Here is a 20210-nt window from a genome sequence, read left to right as displayed (position 1 = left end):
AAGATTTCCTCATTTAATGTTGAAAACCTCTTTTTGATTTTCCCTTCCCCTTGAATATGTGTTGGGCTTCCCTGATGGCACAGACGGCAAAGAATCTGCCTGCCACGCAGGAGATCTGGGTTCGATCCCTGGGTCGAGAAGATTCCCTGGAGAAGGGAATGGCAACCCACTCCATCCAGTATTCTTGCCTGGAGAATCCCATAGACAGAGGAGCCTAGCGGGTTGTGGACCATGGGGTCACAAAGAGTTGGACATGACTGGGAGACTAACACTTGAATATGTGTAATACATTCTGGAGAGAGGTATGGTGAAGTTGCCTCTGAGTGGGTAAGAAAAGAACTAGACTCAAAGCCTTATATAACCTATAATGGAAAAGAATCTGAATGGTATATACACACACACACACACACACACACACACATATATTTAAAAAATCCGAATCACTTTACTGTACACCTTGAACTAATGCAACATTGTACTGTAATTTAAAAAAAAGTTCTTTAAAGAAAATATCTTTTTTTTCCATTTATTTTTATTAGCTGGAGGCTAATTACTTTACAATATTGTAGTGGTTTTTGTCATACATTGACATGAATCAGCCATGGAGTTACATGTATTCCCCATCCCGATCCCCCCTCCCACCTCCCTCTCTACCCGATCCCTCTGGGTCTTCCCAGTGCACCAGGCCCGAGCGCTTGTCTCATGGATCCAACCTGGGCTGGTGATCTGTTTCAAAATCTTAAAGGGGCATAGAGTAGAGCCTCTATCTGGGTGGATTCAGTATTTCCAATTTGTTCAGCTGATCCTACAACCTTTGAAGATGAGGTGGAACCCTTGACATGTGTTTTGGACCATCAGGAACTACTGACTTATCTAGTAACAAGTGGTCTGTTGTTCACACTACAGCTTGGATCTTGGGCTCTTCTCCATTTTCTCTTTTTGAAACATTATTTCCTGTTGGCTGCACTCACTCTTTGTTGTTGTACACAGGCTTTTTTCTAGTTGCGGTGAGCGGGGTTACTTTTCCTTGTGGTGCTCTGGCTTTTATTGCAGAGCACAGGTTCTAGGTGCTTGGGCTTCAGTATTTATGGTATACTGGCTTAGTTGCCTTGTAGCATGTGAGATCCTCCCGGACCTGGAATCAAACCCATGTTCTGTGCATTGGCAGGCGGATTCCTTACCACTGGACTACCAGGGAAGTCCCTTCAGTTTTCTTCATCTGTTAAATGAATCCTGTACTATGTGATTAATTAGGATACAGCAGTGAGCATGGCAGATGCAATTCTGGCTTTCATGTGAGAATTTCTGGTACAATTATTTTCTGTTGTAATAGTCACAAATGTCAGGATTATTGCTACCTTTCTTATCAATGTCAAAGTTATATCACAAAAGCTGATCTTTATTATCATATATTTAAAATACAGTCCCCAAATTTGTCTTTCATGGTCACCCAACTGAATCTGAGTATTGCATAATATTGTGAAAATATATTTTGCCCAGGTAAAGTTACATGCTCTATTCGAAAACTGAAAAGGAGGGGATGCAGGCAGATTTTCTACCACATCCATGGTTTTGCCATCAAGAACACAGTTGGAATGTAGAGAGGGGAAGGGAGGGTATTCCTGACTCATGGTGGGTGATTTTTTTCTTGTTTAACGTTAGCTGTGCTCGAGCATCAGGGTGAGTTAGCCTGTTGGTGGACTGTCTCGGCAGATACCACACACCAAGGAGGGAAGTGCTGAGAAGCCTGCCTCAGACAGGAAAGTCAGATCAGTGTGGATAGAGCTCCATTAGGGATGCACTGACTGATTGTTCTCTTTCTTGGGGTGTCATGATTCTCTTCCGGCCCTGGTCCTGGTTTCATTTGGTCCCCTGTGACTTTGAGAGACGTCAAAAATGCCTTTAGTAAAGCTGTGTTTTCCCTAAAAGCAGATACCTGATCTGTTTCCTGGAACGTAACTCTTTGCAATGTAACCATTTCATGTTGAAGATCATGTTAATTTGATTTATTTCGTAGCACTGAATATTTTGGGGTGTACAGCTTATACCCACTCTCCTTTCTAAGGGTTCATATGGTTTTATGAGAAGAGTATAAAAATTGATAGTCATGTAAGAACTTTATTGAAAAGAAGAATGGTAGCTGTCTGGTTCCTTGATTATCTTCACTAGAAATATCAATGTCAGACTACTCTCAGCATTAAGAACTTGATTTCCTGTATCGAACTATGATCTCTCTCACCTGTAAATTAGAAGTGTTCAAGATGTTCCAATTAATATTGAGAGCAGGAGAAATGTGAAACAGCCAGTTGTAGAAATGGAAATTATAGGCTTATGGTTGCTTATATCTCACTGTGCACAATGGACATGCCTGTGATGGATTATGTCTCAATAAAAATTTTGTCAATAGAATTAGATTATTAGGTGCATCATGGGAGCTTGCTGTTCCAACCGTTTGTGTGGTAAATTATTTATACCATGTAGCATACTCCCGTAAAATGATTAATCATCTCCAAATTTCAGTTGCAATTTTATGTCCCCCATGTTTTCATAAAAAGGAAACTTCTGGGCCAGAAAATGTATACTGATATGCCTACAGCATAAAAAATGTATATGAAATACAATGTATACTGTGATGATAAAGGCAGCTTTTTATAATTCAACCAAAATGTTTCTAACTTCCAGGCAATAACTTAATAACTTGAAGAAATGTTTTTTCAGCTTTAAATAACATTACATAAAATGGATTAAGACTTCTCTGGAGATAATTTTCCATGTGAATTGAGTTTTCAGTAATATATGATACATATAGTAAGTTTTTCTAGCTTACCCTGTAATGAAGAGAAAGTGCAAAATATATTTTCTCTTGTCTGAACACAGATATTTCCTCCAGCAGCTGGTAAACAAACCAGTGTCCTGGTCAAAGATAAAACACTGCAAACATGTATGTGTTTATTGTTCATTCATTGATTACAAATCCAGTGAGCAGGTACAGGCATTGTGCCAAGAGCTTGTGCTCTGCTACGTCTCTTCCATTGTGTCCGACGCTTTGTGACCCCATGGACTTCTCTGTGACCCACCGGGCTCCTCTGTCCATCAGATGCTCCGGGCAAGAATATAGGAGTGGGTTGCCATGCCCTTCTCCAGAGGATCTTCCCAACCCAGGGAAAGAACCCTTAGGTCTTCTGCATTGGCAGTCGGATTCTTTACCACTCGTGCCACATTACTCTTTCCCAATTCTTTTACAGAGAGAGAGTTTTTCATCAACATTTTATTAAATTTTGGGCATCTGCTGATGAATCCATGGAAGTTTCTAGCTTCTCGGTCAAACTCTTTTAACAGGGAGCTGTTTTCCGGCTCTCAGTTACAAATCCACCGTTCTTTGCCTACTGTGATACTTGATCTAAGCCCTGCGAACATTTCTCTTTCAGCTAGTGCAGCGGTGGGTTTTGTCGCTAGAGGGAGCCAGGGCACACCACGAGGTGAGAGATTCCCCTCCTGCCCCGTGGTGGAGTGGTGGGCAGCTGGGTAGCAGAGGGCGGCCCTGTGGCTCTCTTCGTAGCAGCTGTCACAGCAGCTCCAGCCCACACCTTCCAGCGAGTTTCTTCACCTCTGGGTGGGCTGCTCCTTTAGGGCAACCGCAGCCCGCGTGATTCCTCAGCAGTTTGTCCGTCCTATGCTGTGCTCCTCGGTTCTCTGTGCTTCCCCCCCATCTAACAAACCGTGCATCTGGAGGTTGTCCGGCCAGCTCTCGCTTCTCTGCTAACCAGGGAGCCAGTGTCCTGGGCCGTCGCTGGCACACACTAGCAGGCTGCATGCTGTGGGCTCCAGATCATGTTGCTGTGACATCCACACCCTCCCCAAGAAGGTCTCAGTGCCAGCCTTCTGAGTCCATCATTTCCTCCTTTGCCCACTCTCTATCTGGTCTAAAGTTAGTGGCTACTTTCTGCATTTGCTTCCCCTATTCCCTTCAGAGTCCTTTCTCTTCCCTCCACCCTGCCTCCACCCTCCCCCTTTTTGGGAGTTAACCACCTTTTAGTTGATAGCGATTCTTTATATTAAATTTTCCCTGTTCAGATTACCAACATGATCTCTGTCTCCTGAATGGACCTTGAATGAAAGGAAAGGAACAAGCAAAAAGCCTCCTGCAAAAAGAATTACTTGCTATTAAACTGCCAGCCCATGACCAGTACTGTAGTTTCTTTGACCTTCTTTGATATTTCTGCTTAATACCTAATTTTATTTTAGTGTGGCTTATATCAGACATGCCAGAATCAGGTGCAGAATATTCCCACCAGTATCACTCCTCTGAGTACGAAACAGGTAAATACCCTTTTATGCATTTATAGTATGAAGGCATTTATCCACTCAGCAGAGATTTATTTAGCAGCACCGGCGTACTTGGCACTGGTGTAGGTGCTTAAAAAAGGCATGATACTCAGGTCCTGCCTTGCAAGTTTGTCAGGGAGACAGGACCTGGGTGTGTGAAAAGTTAACCAACAAAGCAATAGGGTTTGCATTAGCATTTGTATTGCTTCATATTTCTAGACTAAGTAATGTCACAGAACAGCAGTATTCTATTCTGTACAATCCATTCACATTGCTAAGCGTGTGAGCATTCATTTGTCTTTTCAATTGTTTCCTGTTTTCTCTACATCCACAGTAGTTGCTGGGAGGAGTTTTAGGGGCTGCAAATTGGTAGGTCCTCTGTAGTCAATGAAAATAGCTTATGACACTAGATCTTTGAAATGGTATCTGAATATGCACACTTTGGGACTTCAGGAAGCATTTCTTTTACTGTATAAATTACTAGAAGCCAGCTGCGCAGGATGAGGCAGGAGTGCTGGTGGGATCTCATTGGTTTGGGGAGTGTGGGGCTCTGTGTGAGGTGATTCTACTTTTGAAGCCTTTATGCAGACAAGATACATGAAGCCAGATTGGGAGTCTGGTATCCCGTCAGAGATGCACACTCTGCAGAGTGATATTTAAGATGTTCCCTTCCCAGAGTTGTCCTAGTGAGTCCCTTGAGTGGAATGGTGTGCTGTTCTCTGTGCAGTTCTTGCAGAGAAGTTAAATCACACAGGCAGTGCCTTCGCAGGCTGCAGCTCTGAACCACTGCTGAAGGTGGTGCTCTGAAATTGACTCAACCAGCCCTTCCCGGCATATACCTGAAAGAGCACTAGTCTTGGAAGATGCTTGGCCCTGATTGAAACCTAGGCAATGTTTTCTAGTCTAGAATATCCTCCTCCTCTCAGAGACAGTTCAGTTTTCACATCAGAAGCACTCTCTGATAAGTCCAGAAATGAAGGGAACCTGACATTTTCCAACATGGTATGTCTTAAATATTGCTCACCCTTTTTTTTTTTCTCTTAAATGTCTGTTGTCCCATCAACGTTTTGTTTTCCCTATGTGAATTTGGGAACTTGGCCACTTTTGCATATCTTTCTTTCTTTTTTTTTTTTTTTTAAATTTTTTTTTTATTTTTCAGTGGGTTTTGTCATACATTGATGTGAATCAGCCATAGAGTTACACGAATTCCCCATCCCGGTCTCCCATCCCACCTCCCTCTCCACCCGATTCCTCTGGATCTTCCCAGCCCAACAGGCCCGAGCACTTGACTCATGCCTCCCACCTGGGCTGGTGATCTGTTTCACCACAGATAATATACATGCTGTTCTTTCGAAACATCCCACCCTCCCCTTCTCCCACAGAGTTCAAAAGTCTGTTCTGTACTTCTGCGTCTCTTCTTCTGCCCTGCATATAGGGCCATTGTTACCATCTTTCTAAATTCCGTATATATGTGTTAGTATACTGTAATGTTCTTTATCTTTCTGGCTCACCTCACTCTGTATAATGGGCTCCAGTTTCATCCATCTCATTATCTTTCTTTAAAGAAGCTTCTACCTACCTCTGTGTGTGTGTGTGTATGTACCATATGGCCTTTTAAGAAAATATTTGCTGATTGATTGATTGATTGGTTTTGCTTGATTTCTTTGGCTGCACTGGGACTTAGGAGCAGCATGCAGGGTCTTCAGCCTTCATCTGGCACACAGAATCTTTAGTTACGGCATATGAACTCTTAGTTGTGGCATATGGAATCTAGTTACCTGAGCAGGGATTGAATCCAGGCCCCCTGCATTGAGAGCACAAAATCCTAGCCAATGGCCACCTGGGAAGTCCCTCATATTACTTTTTAAAAAGATTTTTCATGGTCCCTATCACCCTTAAGACTTTGAAGGATTGGGTAAATGGCCTTGGGGCTAGAAGGGAAACCATGCATATGGGAAAGAGGAATTACGACAATGTAGGCAATGTCTTAGGATATGCCAGCAAGACCCCTCTACCACCTATTAGTAGGTGTGTGTTGGTGGTTCTGATATAGTGCCTAAGTTGTGTCTGACTCCTGTTGACCCTGTGGACTGTGACATTTGGCCAAAACCACTTTTTCTGTCCAGGTCTTAGTTTTTGAATCTGTTACAGGAGAGTGTTGATTTGTTCTTGATAGAAGGTTGTTGTGAGCAAAGTGAAATAATGACCACAGAGCACTAGGTGTACTGTGAGATACATTGTAACTTCAGTAGATACTGTTTTTTATGTTGAAAAAGAACAGATTGTGGCTGGTATTTGGGGGTGGTTCTCTGCAGATCCTCCCTGGATGTGAGAGAGGCAGTGACCAAAATCATTTTGAGCTAGGTTGGCAGAGGTTCTGCTGGTAAAATGGAAGAGACTGTAGGTGTCACCAGGTTAAGCCAGATACATTACTGTGTCGCTGAGATGGGTGTATCTGTGTGTGGGGGATGGCGGGCGGTGCAGATGTCTGTGAAGAGGGATCCCTGAGGAACAGGCAAGAAAACAGCAGCTCCCACTGCAGTTGCTCCTCCAGATTGGCATCGCATGTCTACCCTGGTCCCATCTGCTCTGGTGGCTCTTCCAGCGGTCAGTTTAAGGTGCGTTTGTTTAGGTCTTATCTGCTTTTCACTGTAAACCATGTCACCTCATGCCCTATCCCAGTACAGAGAATCACATACATCACAATTCATAGGTGAAAAGTAACGATTCCTCTCCGGGAGCTGATTTCACTCTTGGCCTCTCTGGGGAAAGAGCATCTAATGCTCTGCAAATCATTGTCTTGTTTTCCTTGCCCAGGCCAGGGGGAGGCTGGGCTCGCTTTAGTCCACTGATGTTTTCAGTAATGGCATTTTCCGCCCCAGCCAGGTCCACGTGGGAGGAAAGGGGGATTATAGATGAGTAGTGCAGGCATGTGACCTGTCGTCAGCCACCCAAAAGCCATGCTCTGGTTTTACAACCCCTGACTATGTGTCAGAATGACTCCATTTGGTCAGAAAGAACCAAAATGGAACTTTGGTTCTATTGGAAACAAAAACAGCACTGCTGCCACCACTTACCCTGGGCTCTCTTTGCCAAAACACTTGCTTGCCATAATATAGGCATATATGTTTTTCATTTATCATTTATATACTTGATATAAACATACCAAATTTGAAATGTATGCAAATCAGGATCACAAAATGCACATATCAAGTTTGATGAATATACAAATCTATCAAAGTTGGTATCTACATATGTATCAACATTCAAATACAGTGTTTTTCCAGAATGCGAACAGATTTTTTTCTAGTTCTAAAAAGAATCACGTTGTACAAATTTCAAGCAGCATGAGGTTCCATTAAGGAGAAGGGGAAAATGGTATGCCCTTGAAACCAACCTCCAGAGAGAATTGCTGATGTTTGCTCTATCTGCCATCTAAAGTTTTAAGAACATTTGTAAACAAGCATCTCCCAAAGAGGATGAAATTCTACTGCAAAGTGTTTTTTACCCTAATAATATATCATAGCCATGTCTTGATGCTGGAAGACACATGTTTTCCTTATCCTTTTTAAGCTTCATAGTGTTACATTGAATGGCAATACCATAATCCATTTAACCAGTTTGCTTTTAATGGATTTTTTTTTAGTTGTTTCCAGTATAATGAACAACATCAAAGTGTTGTATTCATATCTTTTTGCCTTTTCTCCATGTATTCAGATTTTTTTTTCCTTAGGAGATTCCCTGGGTCAGTGAATGTGCCCAGGCTTCATTTTAAAAAGGTGTGACCAGATTATAACACTCAAATAAGCATGCCGAGCTCCTTTGATGCGTTTCTTATCAACATGAAGCATTTTTTATTTGTTATCAACATGAGGCATTTTTGATTTGATTTTCCAAGTATATTATATATATTGTACTATTGTTATACAGAAATAGCCAGTGTTGGAGTGAGTTACTTAAAGTAAGAGTGATTGCATCTGTTTTCATGACAGCAGTGAGAGGTTGCTTAATTCACAAGGTGATTGTGCTGTTATTGAACCTCATTCTTCCCCCTTGGTATTTGTGTATCTATGTACTTCATATGCCTCAACTATTTACGTTATATAAGAAAATCAGTAGGAAACTTTTGACTAGAAATGAAAGAAATATTGACCTATAAACATACTAAGTTAATATAAAAAGTAACTTTTTTAAGCCAAAATAAATATGGCAGTTTACTCAGTTGGGCTAGTATTAGTGATCATAGCTTTGCTAAAATGGGATTGAACTGAATGCTCCCATTGTACAGAGGCACAAAGCTTGTGGATTTTTAGGTCATCAAGAAAATACAGATTTTTTAGCCATCTTGTCTGTCTCCTCTCTTTATCGTCCTACCTCCCAATTATTCCTTACCCCAGTGGTCTAACTTCCAGCCAGACAGAATTTTTTATCTCTCTCTGTCTTCCTAGGAGGTAGTATATATTATATCTAAAATTCATAGATAAACGTCCTCTTGGTTTATCATCTCAATACTTAATGCAATTGACTGAAGATCACAAAGAAAAAGTTTCCTTTCCCTCAGGAGATTATAAAGAATGTTTATCTTTGGCACAGACTCTCAACTAAGATTTTGTTCTGTAGTTTTGAATATCAACAGAGTTTCAAAGGGCTGGGAATCATAAGCAGGTGGGTAACTGCTTTGTGAAAAGTGATTGATGATGGAGCAAAGACTGTGAAACTCATGTTTGCTCTTCACTGAACCCAAGCAAGAGAAATTATTATTTTATTATTACTCTCTTTGTTCTGTAAGAATTTCAACTTAGATTGTGGAGTGTAATTGTGCCAGGCACAGTACTGGTGGTTCCAAGGCACATTCCTGTAGTGGGAGACTGTAAGTGAGAGAAATGTCCAGAAATAAGCTTACTGTGGGATTTCCCTGCAGGGCCAGTGGTTAAGACTGTGCTTCCAATGCAGGGGGAAGGGGTTTGATCCCTGGTTGGGAAACTAAGGTCCCACATGCCATATAGCATGGCCAAAAAAATTTTTTTTTAATGAATAGAGTAAGAATGATAAAATGTTTTAAAAAATAAGCTTACTGTGATGTTTTTAACTGTCAATCAGTTTTACTGAAAACAACTTTTCCAGGTATATTGTATATATTGTACTATTGTTATACAGAAATAACCAGTGTTGGAGTTGCTTACTTAAAGCATGAATGATTGCATCTGTTTTAATAACAGAAGTAAGGGGTTACTGATGATTCTCTTCGAAGTTGAAGGCATTGAGTCTCAGGGTTAAGTGACTTGCCCACGTCAGTCGGGTAGCCTAAACGCTAACGTTCTGCCCAACTCTTGTTACAGTCCCTGAGCTTGACAGTGATGCTCCCCTGACTGCCGTGGTCAAGGCTCTGATTGAGAATCGTGACCTAGATACCATCTGAACAAAAGTCAAGTTCAGTGTCGTTTCTGTGCTCCTTGCTTGCCTGAAATATTATATCCCACCCTGATGTGCTTTCTTGACTGAAAACCTTCTTTCCATAAACTGCCTGAGGTTGGTGATGGTTTATATGACAGAGAAATAATTGCCCGCTGAAACAACAGAGTATTGGATACGTAAGGAATCGTACATTAATATGATTAAATTCTCTGTAGTAGGCAATAAGAGCAAACTACTCTTCCCTGGAACTTGGGTGAATCTCACAGATACAGTGATGAGTGAAAGTGGGTGAAACAAGTTCAGTTCAGTTCAGTTTCTCAGTCATGTCCGACTCTTTGAGACCCCATGAACCGCAGCACGCCAGGCCTCCCTGTCCATCACCAACTCCCGGAGTCCACCCAACCCATGCCCATTGTGTCGGTAATACCATCCAACCATCTCATCCTCTGTTGTCCCCTTCTCCTCCTGCCCTCAATCTTTCCCAGCATCGGGGTCTTTTTAAATGAGTCAGCTTTCCACATCAGGTGGCCAAAGTATTGGAGTTTCAGCTTCAGCATCAGTCCCTCAAGAGACTGGTGTATAATTCCATTATTGTATATGTGTAATATGGGGCTGCCTGCTGGGAGGGGGTCATAAAAGAGCCCTCTGGGGTACTGGAAATATCTGTCTTCATTTGGACTGAGATGTGTCTCTATGTCTGTGAAAATTCATACAGCTGTGCACTTAAGATTTGTGTACTTGACTATTTTGTGTTACATCTCCATTAAAAATCAACCTAAAAAGTAAATCACAGCACACATTTCATCCAGGGACCCAGTGTCTGTGAAGGGTGATTTAATCTATGGACCTCTGCATCTCAGAGTCGATGCCTAATGAGACTTCTTACTGGCATCCAACTTATGTGCGGATCAGTTATCTGACAACCTTGAGAAGCTTATACGCAGGAGGTAACTTAAAAATACTGAAGTTCCAGAGGAACCAGTTTATGCATCTGTCCACCCATATCCTAAAGCGCATATACTGCATTCACGAGGGAACTCTCCAAGCAGACTCTCCCTTCTGGTGACACCTGGCAAGGATACATACACCCTCAGACTCTGGCTTTGTGAGAACTTTTGTCACCTAATTATAATTCAAAAGGACCAGCTTTAATCATAAGAGTTACATTTGAAGCAACACGAAGGACTAGAGATTGTCATACTGAGTGAAGTAAGTCGGACAAAGAAGGAGAAATACCATGACATTTCTAACGTGCGGAATCTTAAAAAGAAATGAAACAAATGAACTTACTTACAAAACAGAAGCAGACTCATAGACTTAGAGAAGAAACTTGTGATTGCCTGCAGGGGTAGGAGGGCAGCGATAGTTAAAGCGGTTGGGATGGCCATGTACACAGTGTTATATTTGAAATGGATTGCCAGCAGGGACCTACTGTGTAGCATGGGAACCTGCTCTGTGTTCTGCGGCACCATGGGCAGGAGTGGGGTTTGGGGGAGACCGGATACACGTGTATGCATGGCTGAGTCCCCTCACTGTTCACCAGAAACTACCACAGCGTTGTTATTCAGCTGTACACCAACACAAAGTAAAAAATTAAAAAAAAAAAAAACATTTACTAAGGCTTAGATTGTTTTGGAGAAGGCAGTAGCTTTTCCAGAGATTTTATCTGAAGTTGTGAGAAGGCTGGAGTGCCTAAAGGGGACCTCTGCAAGCTCACTGACAGACTACTTTCCGTGGCTCATTCTCCACGCTGTTCTGCCAGCAGAATTATCGCGCTGCGCCTCACCTCACAGTGTGGAGCTCTGCAGACTTAATGTTCGAAAACAGCCCTTGCATTTTGCAGTGCACTCATAGCCTTTGGAATGACTTTCGCAGTGATACCAAGATCTGAGTAACACACCACCTGTGAAAAACTCTCTCTAGATTTGGGGCGATTTTCATGTGGTGTTTACAGATAGACACAGTTCATCTATGACATCAGAAAACTGGGGCAGTTTCACATCATCACTGGAAGCCTCCCTACTTGGAAGTTAAACCTTTTGTAACAACCGTCCATCAGTCAGTCATTCCCCCAGAGATTTTTTAAAGGCTTCCCGATACAGTGTCTCTTCAAATAAAACAAAAGTCAAAGTCTTGTCGACATAGAGCTAGTACTGTAACTGCTAATACTCGTATCTTATAACTCCCAGGCTGTGAGGACATTGCAGATAGATATTTTTCATTCTTTTCTTTTCTTTTTGCTTTTGTTCATGTGATAGATATATCCGCAGTCAAATATATTCTAGTTCAATTATTGGCACTTGTCAGATGCTTAGTATTTGTTGAATGTATGAGTTACTGAGTGAATTAATGAATGAGTATAGTTAGATGGTTGAAGGGATGGAGTTTATTGCTTATTTATTATTCAGAATTTATTTAGTTCATATATGCTTGGCACTGTGTGAAGTATTTTACGTGGGTTATCTCATTTGATTGTCTCCACAGCTCTGTTAAAGAAAATACTGTTAGTATCTCCATTTCATAGATCCAGGAAACTGATGCTTAAGGGAAGTTAAGTAATTTATTTGTGTAAAGCTGGGCTTCTTTAACTTTCTTTAAAGCGCTAGATAGTCAATGTTTTTGGTTTTTCAGGTCATTAAGTTTCTGTGCCAACTGCTCCATGCTGTCTTATACTGCAAAAGCAGCCATGGGCAGTTTGTAAACTGATGGGCAGGGTTGTGTTACAATAAAACTTTATTTACAAACATAGATGGTGGGATTGTCCCAATGGCTATAGTTTGCTGATCAGTTGGAGTTTGCTGACCCCTGTCACATCTCGTCATTGATGGCACTTTGATTTGAACCAAAGCAACATGACTCTGAAGACTGTGTTTAATTAGGAGTAAATTGCAATCTGTTAAAAAAGAAAGCGGGAAACTTGCTTTAGCTGTCCTTTACTAATTCTCCTCTTCCTCCTATTATCATTGCTATTGAATTTTGTTTTTTGATTTTAGCTTTCAAAACCTCCTTCAAAGAAAATAAAATGAAAGCCCATCTCAGTGAAACGTCTGATTAAGTCACTTAACCTCAGGTCACACAGCCAACATACAACCAGGACTTGAATCAGAAATCCCAGAGTTCTCTCAGCTCTCTAGATACCCTGGCTAAAGTTTTCTTTAAACTCTTTCTCCCTTTTTTCTTTCCCCTTCTTCACCTCTTCAATGACTACATGTTTTGCTTTTCGTAAAACAGACATTGTTAGTGCCTACTCTGTGCACTAAAATGAAGCTGGTAATAGAAAATCAAATTAAAGAATGCAGTAACCAAATTTTCAGAAACGGGGACCAGATTGAAATAGAAAGGGATTTATTTGGGGTTTGCTGGGACTGTAGCCTGAGAGACACAGATTTATGGAACACTTGACTTGTGTTCCATTGGGCTAGAAAATGAGGCTTTTAAAGGCAGAAAAACATCATAAGGTTATAGTTAGTTACATGAGTTGTTAATCAAGAATTAGTTAACTGGAGCTGGCAAGAAGTGAGGGTGCTTGTTAAGCAAGGGTTGACTGGGGTCCAAAATGGTTCATGAGACCAGCAGGTTGCAGCTGACTGGTGTTCTGAAGAGGCCTGGTGGTGTCCATTGGTCTGGTACAGTTCAGAGAAAGTTTAAGTTCTAGTGGTACAGTGATGTGTCTGAGACCAGATTCTCCATGACAGCCCCATTACACTTTTGCATGCCTGAACTGTGGTTATTCCATTGTAATCTCAATTTGTCATTGAAAGTATGAGCCCTGCCTTCAGGGAGACAGTCAGGAGAGCAGTTAGAAAATAGGTGTTTCAATAGGTCATTAAAGTAAGAGGAAGTGCTGTGAGAGAGCAGGTGTTACAGGTGAAACCTCGGTGACACATGGAGGGGGTGAGGACCTCTGACCTGCTGAATTTCTTGGACCCTTCATCCTGGCTTGGCTCTGATGCACTGACCACCTGGGCTAGACCTTGTCCTTCATTCAGGTGTTGACAGGCAGAGAGATCGGTGCTTGCAGGGAGCTAAGCAGAGTCGTGGTTAACATATACATAGGATGGGCCAGTTTGGATGGGCGCTCAGGGAAGGTTTCTTGATAGAATCAGACTTAACCAAGGTCTGAAAAGTGAAAACTGTCCTGCATAGAGCTAAATGAGGAACATTCTCAACCAAGGATCAGTGGGGCAAAGGCCTGAAGGCAGTGAAATATTCAGGGTATTTCAAAAAGAGGAGGGAGGTCAATGAGGCTGGACTGTAGTGAACCTTGGGAATAAGAATTAAGACTTTGCAATAAGAATCTATAGGTGACCTTGGCCCAGATCCTGGTGAACTTCTAAGCAGGGCTGTGTTGTCATTGGATTTACTTTTTAAAAGATAATTGTGGGAAATTTCCTGGCAGTCTGGTGGTTAGGACTCGGTGCTTCCACTGCAGAGGGCACAGGGTCGATCTCTGTTGGGAGAACTCGGATCATAAAAGACAAACTAAAAGTAATAAGTAATAGATAATTCTAACTCAGTGACTCTCAGAATCACCTAGAGAGCTTTTAAATACCCAGAAGCCCAGACCACAGCTCAGGTCAGTCGGAACAGCTGTGGTTGTCTGTTTCTGTTCTTCTCTGAAAACTGATTAGAAGTGATAGCAGTGGGCTGCCAGGGAGAACCATTGGCATAAACTGCTGTACAGAGAAGGACTGCCTGGAGGGTGCAGTAAAGAAATCAGGGAAACCAGTTAGGTAAGGCAGTCAGTGTTTGTTTAGGTTCAGAGTGGTGGTGGCCTGGGCTCGAGTGAGATTGAAGGAGCTGGAGAACCAGCTGAAGTCGTGTTTAGGAGACAGAGTCGTCTGGACTTTCTGATGTATCATCATAGGTATGGAAAGAAAGGGAGGAGTCAAAATAATTCCCAGTTTTGGCAATTAATCTACTGGGTTGAAAGATACCATTTTATTGCATTGGAATTTTGACATGAAGGTGAAAGGGTCATGATGGACTGAATTTAGCTTCAGTTCAGTTCAGTTGCTCAGTCATGTCCAACTCTTTGCAACACCATGGACTGCAGCATGCCAGGCTACCCTGTCCATCACCAACTCCCAGAGCTTACTCAAATTCATGTCTATTGAGTAGATAATGCCATCCAACCATCCATCCCCTTCTCCTGCCTTCAATCTTTCCCAGCATCAGGGTCTTTTCCGGTCAGTCTGTTCTTCACATCAGGTTGCTGAAGTATTGGAGCTTCATCATCAGTCCTTCCAGTGAATATTCAGGACTGATCTCCTTTAGGATGGACTGGTTGGATCTCCTTGCAGTCCAAGGAACTCTCAGGGGTCTTCTTCAATACCACAGTTCAAAAGCATGAATTCTTTGACGCTCAGCTTTCTTTACAGTCCAACTCTCACATCCATACATGACTACTGGAAAAACCATAGCTTTGACTACACAGACTATTGTTGGCAAAGTAATGTCTCTGCTTTTTAATATGCTGTCTAGGTTGGTCATAGCTTTCTTCCAAGGAACAAGTATCTTTTAATTTCATGGCTGCAGCTTCCCCGGTAGTTCAGCTGGTAAAGGCTGCCTGCAATTCAGAAGACTCCAGTTCAATTCCTGGGTTGGGAAGATCCACTGGAGAAGGGACAGCTACCCATTCCAGTATTCTTAGGCTTCCCTGATTTCTCAGATGCTGAAGAATCTGCCTGAAATGCAGGAGACACAGGTTTGATCCCTGGGTTGGGAAGATACCCTGGAGAAGGGAATTTAGCTTGGAATTCCCCAAACTGTTGGTGTGTCTGCAACCCAAAGTAGAGTCTTATTTGTTTCTTTGTGTATGTTTGTGTGTGCCTGGTCATGGTACCTCTTTGGGGGCAAGTAAGGCTTTATCTACTTTTGTAAATAATCTTGGACATACTAGTCATTGTGCTAAACATTAATTTAACCACACTCTGAGGTTATGGGGGAATAGTCTTATTTTACTCATGAGGAAACTGAGGCACAGTGAGATTATAATTAACTTTCCCATGAGCATGAGTCCCATTGAGTGACTAAGCACTTAGTTCAGTTGATAAAGAGTCTGCTTACAATGCAGGAGACCCAGGCTCAATTCCTGGGTTGACAAGATCCCCTGGAGAAGGAAATGGCAATCTGCTCCAGTATTCTTGCCTGGAGAACCCCATGAACAAAGGAGCCTGCCAGGCTATAGTCCATGGGGTCACAAGAGTCGGACGACTTAGCGACTAAACCACCACTACCAGTGCCATGAGCATACAGCTATTACGTGAAAAAGTTAAGTTTCAATCCTGGGTCTACCTACCTAGTTTCCAAGACTCTGTGCTTAGTCACAGCACTAGTGTTAGAAACCCAAGTTGCTGTTTTGGGTAAGTTCATGACATTCAACTCCAGGAGACCTATTTGCATTGTTTTTAAGGAGTGACTTATTCTCAGGCTATTGTCAACAGCTGTTTGTATAAAATAAGCTTCATCCTGGTTAAATGTTACCTGCACTTACCCCACTGGGGCCATTTTTTCCAACTGAGATGCTGGAGGAATTCAAAAATCCTGAAGTACTGTTGCTTAAATAAGTAGACTACATGCTCTGTGAGGAAGTCATATTATTTTCTCAAAGGAGAGAAAGTTGGCCCAGTGAGGCAATGATTGCTAGAAACAAACTTTCTGTTTTTCCCTTTTGTTCTGCTACAAATGGCACGTTCTATCAATCAAGGCCTGCTGGGAAAGATTTTTGTCTTTCCTTTTTGCAGTTTAATTTTATCCTCTGCTGAACTCAGGTGCATTTTAAATACAAAGCCGGGACTGTTCAGTTACTATCCATCTGTGTCCTCCTTGAGATGGGGCTGGCTTTTATTGAGAGATATCACTTACTTAGAGGGAATTTCTTTTAATTTATGGATTTGAAGACACTTGTCCACTTAGATAATCTTTTTGTATTCCCCACCAAAATGTTGTTTAGTGAAGGCTGTTTAATCAGACACTCTGACAGCTTTAACAATGTCCGCTGAAAGCAGTTTTCATCGGTTTATTGGTGGATGAAGTGGGATGTTTAGAACAGTTCAGGGGTTGATTTTAGAGGACCATGACAAGTAACAGGCACCTTAGAGTCACAGGCACCGAAGCCCTCCCGTGGGCTTGGAATAGGAAATGCCCTTTGAGGTATTGCTTGGGAGAGTGGATTGATACTTAATCAATCTTCAGAGACTACACTATAGGAGCAATCATTCAGTACTCCAAACAAAGCACAGAGTAGAAATACCCCCTCCAAAGGAAAAAGAAAAAAAGGCATCGGGAAGTGTAATTAGTTTGCACTTGGCTTGCTTACCATGACTCAGAAACAGCAGCTGCTCACACCCATGCATTTCGCTGTGCACCTTGCCCAGGAACAGATTTCATCAAGAAGGCATTAGGTTTTGCGCTGCCCCTTACTGGTTTTCTATGTTTGTTTAAACAAAAAAGCTACTGAAAACTGTTCACTCACAATGCATTATCAATGACTATTGACACTGTTTAAGAATTGCTGATTTTTTTTTTTTTACCACATTTTCCTGGTTAGAACTTAGATTCTAAACATATTGCTTCCCCTTAAACTCTAGAGCTGTGATGTAACATAGCAGCTTAGGTCTGAAAGGGATAAGGGTTTACTCAGAAGGGTGGGAGCTGCGTTTCAATTGTTGGTGCAGAGTGAGGACAGTGACGAAGTGTGGATTCTCTAAGGAATCCTGGGCGCTCATCCCATCTATGTGAGTTTGAGCTAGACTCCCAGCTCTGAAAGGATAAGCATCATGATTTGTCCAGCATCATATCCCAGTGCCCTGTTCTTGACATGTGCGTGTCTACTGCTGTATCACAAATTACTAGATGCTTAGAGGCTAAACCAACACATATTTGCCATCTCACAGTTTCTGTGAGCCTTCTGCTTCATGGTTTCTCAGAAACCTGCAATCAGGGTGTCAGCCGGGCAGGTGTCTCATCTGAAAGTTCAGCTGGGGAAGGATCCATTCCATTCTCACTCGGGTTGTTGGCAGAATTCTGTTCTTCCAGGGCTGTTTTCCTGAGGACATCGGTTTCCTGCAGTTGCTTGCCACACCTGCCCCTCTAGCATGGTTGTGTTCTTCACAGCAGAGTAGGGACTGGTGACAGTCTGCTAGCAAGATGGAGGTTAGAATCCCTTGTTGCCTGATCACAGAAGTGACTTCCCTTTGCTTTTGCCTCATTCTACTATTGTAAAATACAGTGAGACCCCTACAATGTTCAAAGATGCAAACATCCCACTGTATGCCAGCTGACATACTGTAGTGTTGTAATTTTCAAGGTGTTGTGAGATTGAGACTTCCCTGGTGGTTCAGTGGCAAAGAATCTGCCTGGTATGTAGGAGATGCAGGTTCAGTCCTGGGGTTGGGAAGATGCTCTGGAGAAGGAAATGGCAACCTACTCTTCTATTCTTACCTGAAGAATCTCATGGATAGAGGAGCCTGATAGGAGACCATCCATGGGGTCACAAAGAGTCAAACACAACTTAGCCACTACACAGCAACTACAACTGTAAGATTAAAAATATTTTCTTTACTTTTGTGTTTGTTATGTATTGTTTGTAAAGTATTAGAAAACTATTACAGTTCAGTACTATATAGCTGATGGTGTTAGTTGGGTACCTAGGCTAACTTTGTTGGACTTACAAACAAATCAGATTTGAAAACACACTCTTGGAACAAAACTAGCTTGTATATATAGGGGACTTAGTGTAGGCCACTAGATCAGCCTGGCCTCAGAGAGTGGAGACTTCTAGGGTCTGAGTACCTGGAGTGGGGATCATTGGGAGATTCGTTAAGAGTCAGCCTGTCACAGCATACAACAGGCACTCAATGAGTGTGTGTTGAGTAAATGATCATAAGAGGTGGGTTCTGATGATTTGAGCTAAAGAGATCCTATCATTTCCCCTCTCCCCCACCCTGCCATCACATATGTAACTATAAGATGAGCAAGGTTTGTTTTAATAATTTATATATGATACTGATGTGGTATTTATATAGTCTTCCCCCATCCTTCATAATGCCATTCAGATCTTTGGTTACTGGACTTAAAGTTTATCCAAAATGATGACCTGACCTATTCCTAAGGAGGAATCTCTTCAAGGAAAGGGTCATATGCTTTGCCTCCTTGTGTTTTTCTTGCTGCATATGTGGTGGGGATTTAAAATAGTCCCCACATCCTGCTTCCTGGATTCTGAGTCTTTTGTAAATGGACTGCCCTGAGCAGCTTTTTGATTCAAGGGAATGGAAAATCAGGAGTGAGAGTTCACATTTAATGTGTTTTAGTTGAAGTCACTTGCTACATGTGGAAACTGTCGGCTCTGCTTTCTCTCCAAGCCCCTCATATTGTTGGAGCTTTTCAGTGCATGGCAGGATTATGAGCAAGAGAAAGTCAACATTGTCCAACATTGCGATACCAAATCAAGAGAAACTTGCAGGCAACGCACTGAACCTGAAATAAGCTTCTCTTGCCCCAGGCTTCTCAATTTTTTTTTTTGTTTGTTTGTTTAATTTCAAAGGTCATGAGAACATCTGTGTGAAACAGTAGCTTAAGACTCTGGGTCACACTTTGCTGGCTTAGAATTTCTCTTTTGCTTCTTCCCGGTACAACAGCAGCCTTTACATTGAGAAGACTGGCAGGGGTAGGACAGGCAGGCTCAGGGACACCCCCAACTCCCACCACCCCCACTATCTTCTTGGCTCTGAAACACAATGCATTAAAAAGACAAAGAAGGACAAAAATCAGCATGTGGGCCCCTGTGGAAGTCCCATTTGCCAGGTGCCCCTGTCTGCCCACTCCTTCCCTTTCTGCTGCTTTGGCTTTGAAACCGAGTGTTGAGTGAGGCCACAGCTAGAGGAAATGGCACTGCAGACCGAGCCCAGGGCAGTTTGATTCTCATGAAAATGAGAAATCGCCTATATTGACAGTAGGCATGCTTGCTGCTGGCAAGATCTGCAGTCATGCAGATTCGCTCCTGGGCCTCCCTGTCACCCTGCCGGGTTGGCTTTTCCGGTAATAGACTCCTCCAAGCCAAGTCTGACAATTAAGTGGTCAGCCCTCTGGTGAGCTGGGGAGGTGGGAACAGAGGGATAGAGAGTGGTCAGTTTAAGCAGACCAAGAGCTTTAAATTTATTTCATCTGTAGCCTTCTCTGGCATGCACCTCAATTCTCTGGAGATGAAGAAGTTGTGAATTGACTAGTCTCCGTGAATATTATGAATTAACAGGAAGTAATCCCGTGTCCATGCTCAAGGGCCACTGGAAGTGAGGAGGGTGAATTTTATTAGCATTTATAATTGTGTTGCTTTTTCATATTAATCCCTTCCCGTGGCTGAGGAGTTAGGAATTTTCTCATCTGCTGATGGAAACCAGTCCCAGGAGTGTGTCCTGTCAAGTGCTGGAAAATAGATGATGATATAGGGCCGTGACCTTTCCCTCTGA

At 42.3% G+C, this 20210-nt stretch overlaps 1 protein-coding gene across 3 annotated transcripts in view; it reads left to right on the top strand.

Moving 5' to 3' along the window:
* Positions 1 to 20210, top strand: part of PTPRG (protein tyrosine phosphatase receptor type G) — a 755472-nt gene that overhangs the window by 554231 nt on the left and 181031 nt on the right. The gene's annotated exons all lie outside the window — the stretch shown is intronic.

The sequence above is a fragment of the Muntiacus reevesi genome, chromosome 4 (assembly GCF_963930625.1).
Source record: "Muntiacus reevesi chromosome 4, mMunRee1.1, whole genome shotgun sequence".
In the NCBI taxonomy this organism is placed as follows: domain Eukaryota; kingdom Metazoa; phylum Chordata; class Mammalia; order Artiodactyla; family Cervidae; genus Muntiacus; species Muntiacus reevesi.
The sequence above is the reverse complement of the archived record's forward strand: the minus strand, read 5'-3'. Positions and strand labels throughout refer to the sequence as shown.